We start from the raw sequence: 4,795 nt of genomic DNA, 5'->3' as shown, positions 1-4,795 counted from the left end.
GTGGGGCATAAATATTAAGCTGAAATAAATTCAGCATCGGTGATTCTCAAATGTCCTTTCTTCAGAAGTTACAGTGTGAAGATTGACTCAGGCTCATATCCTGGCCACACAGCTCATCACCTGTGTGACCTTGGCGAGTTACTTAACCTCTCGGAGCTTTGGGCCCCCATCTGTAGAGTAGGAATAACAAAATCTGTTTCTTAAGATTGTTGGGATAATAAATGAGACAGCTTCCATAAAGTGTCTAACGTGTAATACGTAGTCAGTAAATATTAGTTTCCTTCTGTCTGAAAGCAAAGACACCAGCAGCGTCTTTATTCCAGTTCCCTCATCAGTTCACAAAGCTGTTACAAATGGGCATTATCTTACTCACCTGCTGACTGTACCTAGCTGGTTGGCAGGAAACCCAACTATTAAGCATTTTGCTATGGGTTTACCCTGCACCAGGTGAGTATAAACATCCTGTATGACACTTCTGATCTTGGGCAAGGACAGAAACAACTCAGTGTGAGACTGTATCTTTTGATGCTCAGAATGTCACCCGTCAGAATAGGGCTCTTACAGGTGTGGTCCTGAGAGGCCCCGATTTGTGGTTTGGAGTCCTCTTTGGGCCACACTCTGTGCTTACTTCTTCACACTCCTCCGACACTCACATCTACCTTCTAGGGGGTGGGTTGCTGGCTCCCAAGTGTAGCTGGAGCTTTGCTAAGCAGCCTGGAACATGAGGGCTATTTATGTTCTGGGCCCAACATCATTCCCACTAGCCAGAGGTCCAGCTTTGACCAGGTGGACATGTTGGTGCCCCATCCACGTGACCCCTGATGCTACTGATTGATGCAAACACTTCAGAAGTGGACAGCGGAACACAATGGGGTAAGAAATTCAGGATGCTCAAAACTGCTAATGACTGCCAAAGAGAAGGCAGCCTGTGCTGCAAGAGGTGACTTGGAAATTCACAACATTTGCCTTCCTCTTGTCCCCCTGCCACCAATACCACACAAGTGCTAAAAGGGACTGGCATCGAGAGGACGCCGGCTTGTTTGGTAAGGAGCAGTCATTGTCAATCCAGTGTTCAAATACAGCAGAACATTTTCAGTGGACAAAAAGGAACAATTTCGCTGCACGGCCAAACAGCAGTGCCGTTTGGGACAAGCAACACTGACACGGAGCAGGTTTTCCACGTTCCTTTTTGAGACTGTCTAGAAACATGCAGCGCTGTGACTGCAGCCTATTGTGTAGTCCCAGATGCGGCCCATTCTCTCAGTCTGCTGGAGAGCATGACTGTCGTTGGGGTTCCCAAACCTGCCTTGTCCCCTGAGCTGCAGTGCCAGCTCTCTAATTGGCCCCCAGCCAAGGCTGCTTGGGAGGCTCACTAGAACATTCCAAAATGACTTCATCATCTCACTTCGCTCGTCAGCTCCCCTCTTCATCCCCCTTGTTTCTGCTCAGTGCACCATCCTTCTTGGGACCATTCTTTCCATACTGCTCAATAAAGCTGTGCTTTATCGCTGCGGGTGAAATCGCTGCAGGCAGACACCCAATGCCCATGTGTAATAGTAATAGGTTTCTTCCATAGTAATAGGTTTCCACTGGGGATGCCCAGGGTGAAGGCTCCATTTCCTATTTCCTACACCCGCTTGCCCCAGCTGTGGCAGCATACTCTATTCTGGCTGAAGGGCTCCGAAACTTCCAGTCTTATCCTCAAAGGGAAGGGGTGTGATCTCCTCCTACCTCTTCCTCCATCCTGCTGCCTAGACCATGGGCAGGGCAAGCCACTTTGGAGACCACCTACAAGGACACCAGCAGAGATGGCAGAGCAAGAGATGGGGGCATCCTGGCCTTAGAGACCTGAGGCTGCCTTAGCAGCTGTGGGCTGTCACATGTGTGGACTACCACGGGACAGAGAAATCAATGTCTACCTTAATTCCTGGTTACTTTGGGTCTCTGTTAGAACACTTGGGAATTATCCCAGTGAAAAGAGCACAAGAGCGGCTCAGTCCCCTAGGCTTTGTCTCAGAGCCTAGGCCACAGATGAGACTCTGATTTGAAGGCAGATTGTGGAGGTGACAATGGTGGCGGCAGGGGAAGCTTCCATGAAATCTCCTGCCATGTTACTCACTCCCTCCACTCCCCCACCCTCCCCACCCCCATCTTCTCTAGGCAGCCAACCTTGCCTGCTGTGAAGTGTCTCTGCGTGTTACCAGCCCCTTCCTCCCTCAGGTCCGTAGTGCTCGGGCCTTGGTGACATGAGGGGCTTTCTAGAAGCGTTCTCTGCCTTTCTTCTTTCTATACTTTGAAAGCAGATTAATCTTTGTAAAATAGTTATTTCAATATTTTTATTTGCCCCTCAGAGATCTCCAGTCACTCTTATGTTGATGACCGCATCTTCCAACTCTCCCTCAAGCGAGCTTTCGTCACCTGCTAGGCTAATCGCACTACCCTCAGACACCTGTTGGTTTCATTTCCACTTGAAGTCTTGTTTGTGATGCCCCCTGGCAGTGATGGCTTCCCCTTGGCCTTTTCCTGCCAACATCAGCCAGTCCCCCATTGCAAAGGCCAAGCCTGGTCCTACTCACTTTGACCTCTACTTTGTCCACAGCGCCACTCCACCTGCAGCTGGTCGCTTAATTATTTTCGGTATGATGTATCTCATACTAATTCCGATACCTCACAGAATCATCAGAATTTTGGCATTGTCAATGATTCAGCTGTATTTTCCCCCAGCTAGAATATAAATTCAGAGTTCTAATCAGACCTCTTTTTTTTTACAATGAGCCCCCCCGCCCCCAACCACAGCTTGGATCGTATTAGAATAAAACTCCAACTCCATGGCGGCAATCAAGTACTGCAGGGCTTAGGATGGGCTCCCATGCACCGTGTTTTACAGGCAGTGTCGGTGCCCCTAGACCCTTTGAAATAAGTCACAACCCTCTCATTTCCTGTTTAGAGTTTTGGAGAAAACATTGATGTGACAGCCCATGCTACATAGAGTAAGTAGGGGGTGCCCTGGCCAAGATCCCAGACTCCCGAGTTTCTCCCTTGAGTTGAATCAGTGGCTCCCAGTCCATCGCTGACTCGCTGTCAGAAACACACTCCCTGTGTCATCAGAATCAGGAGAGGACAGGCCACATCAGTGATCTAGACGATTTGGACTTTTAAGGGAGGATTTCTTTTTCTTGAAGAGCTGAGATAAACTCAGAGGTGATGTCTAATTTCAAACACGATGACAAGCGTGTCTGGCTGCCTGATAATTGCATGGCTCGTTTCTACTCCGGATATGGAGTGATCTCAAAGAAGGCCTTCTTGTTGCATTGCCTCCTGAAACCTTTCTCCAATTTCCTGCCTGGGTTTCATTTCCTGCCTGAGTCCTGCTTCTACCTGCTTTGTTTTTTTGTGCCCTGGACTACAGCTACCATATGGAGAGTGAGCTATTGCGGTGCCCTCAGCAATAACAAGGCTTTGCAGTGTGCTGTGCTTTTCCTTTCTTTTCTTCTCCTTCTCCTTCTCCTTCTCCTTCTCCTTCTCCTTCTCCTTCTCCTTCTCCTTCTCCTTCTCCTTCTCCTTCTCCTTCTCCTTCTCCTTCTCCTTCTCCTTCTCCTTCTCCTTCTCCTTCTCCTTCTCCTTCTCCTTCTCCTTCTCCTTCTCCTTCTTCTTCTTCTTCTTCTTCTTCCTCTTCTCCTCCTCCTCCTCCTCCTCCTCCTCCTCCTCCTCCTCCTTTATTTATTTTTTGCAAGAGGCAGTAGGCTTCATAGGTTTGGTCTAGCATTTCAAGGTAGGGAGGAAATAATGGGTACTCAGATGCCTTGGGCAATCAGAAAGTCCCCCTAGCCCAGCAGGATTTAAGTGGTGTGGCAGAATTTGCTTAAGAAAGAATTTAGTGTCTCAGGGAGTGAATGGCTGTTCTGCTGCCAGTAGCAGGTATTTGTGTAGAAGCTTAGCAACAGTACAGTAAGTCTGAGTCATAATGTCAATCACCTTTTTCTACCTGCTGTGTTTGTTTCCAGTGAGGGAGCTTTGAGGTCCGTGAAAGGAGTCACTGCTCTGCTCATGATCCGACTGAACAGAGGCCTGAGAGCAGCAGGAGCTGTGCTGGGATTTGGCGCAGATGGGGTTCCGTGTGCTGAGCCAGGCCCTGTGTGCGCCCGGGGCCCTGTGAGCCCTTAACCGGTCACAGTGCCCGCAGGGCTGGCACCATGAGCTAATGCTCCGAGAATATACATTAGCAGGAGGTAGGCTGAGGGGATGGTGTCATTCCGGCCTGAAAAAGCCTCCACAAATCAGTGAAAGTGAAGCCCCCGTGAACTCCCTCTGGTTTCTGGGGCCGCCTTCCCACTCCGCTCAGACAAGAGGCAAGAAGTGACCCCTTGAGTGGGTGGGTGTGGTCAAAGTGGCCTACCTCCCCTGCCCCTCTGTCGGTCCCAGTTTCCTCTAGGGCTGCAAGCGTCACTTCCTGACGGCACAGCCTCAGAATCCTTGCTGCAGTGGTAACAGTCAGCTCTGGATCTGACTCTGATGATGGTGATGACGGAGCCTTTAATGAAACAAATTCTGCCACGTTGGACAAACACAATGGAGCTCTCTGAACAGGGGACAAGAATGGTTTGTTCCTTCCCTCTACCCTTTGTGCTTTGTTAACAGAATGTCCCTGGCACGTCTGTGCTCCAGTGTGCTGCCAAAGCTCAGCCCTGCCCTTGCATGACACTGGGGACACTGTCAGCAGGCCAGCTGTATATCCTTGGTCTGCAGGCAGAGGACAGGGCTAAAACCCAGGATGTTTTCAGTTTTAAGGTTTAAA

This window comes from Rhinolophus sinicus, chromosome 6 (assembly GCF_057876585.1).
Source record: "Rhinolophus sinicus isolate RSI-liver-muscle chromosome 6, RSI-T2T, whole genome shotgun sequence".
NCBI lineage: Eukaryota > Metazoa > Chordata > Mammalia > Chiroptera > Rhinolophidae > Rhinolophus > Rhinolophus sinicus.
The sequence above is the reverse complement of the archived record's forward strand: the minus strand, read 5'-3'. Positions refer to the sequence as shown.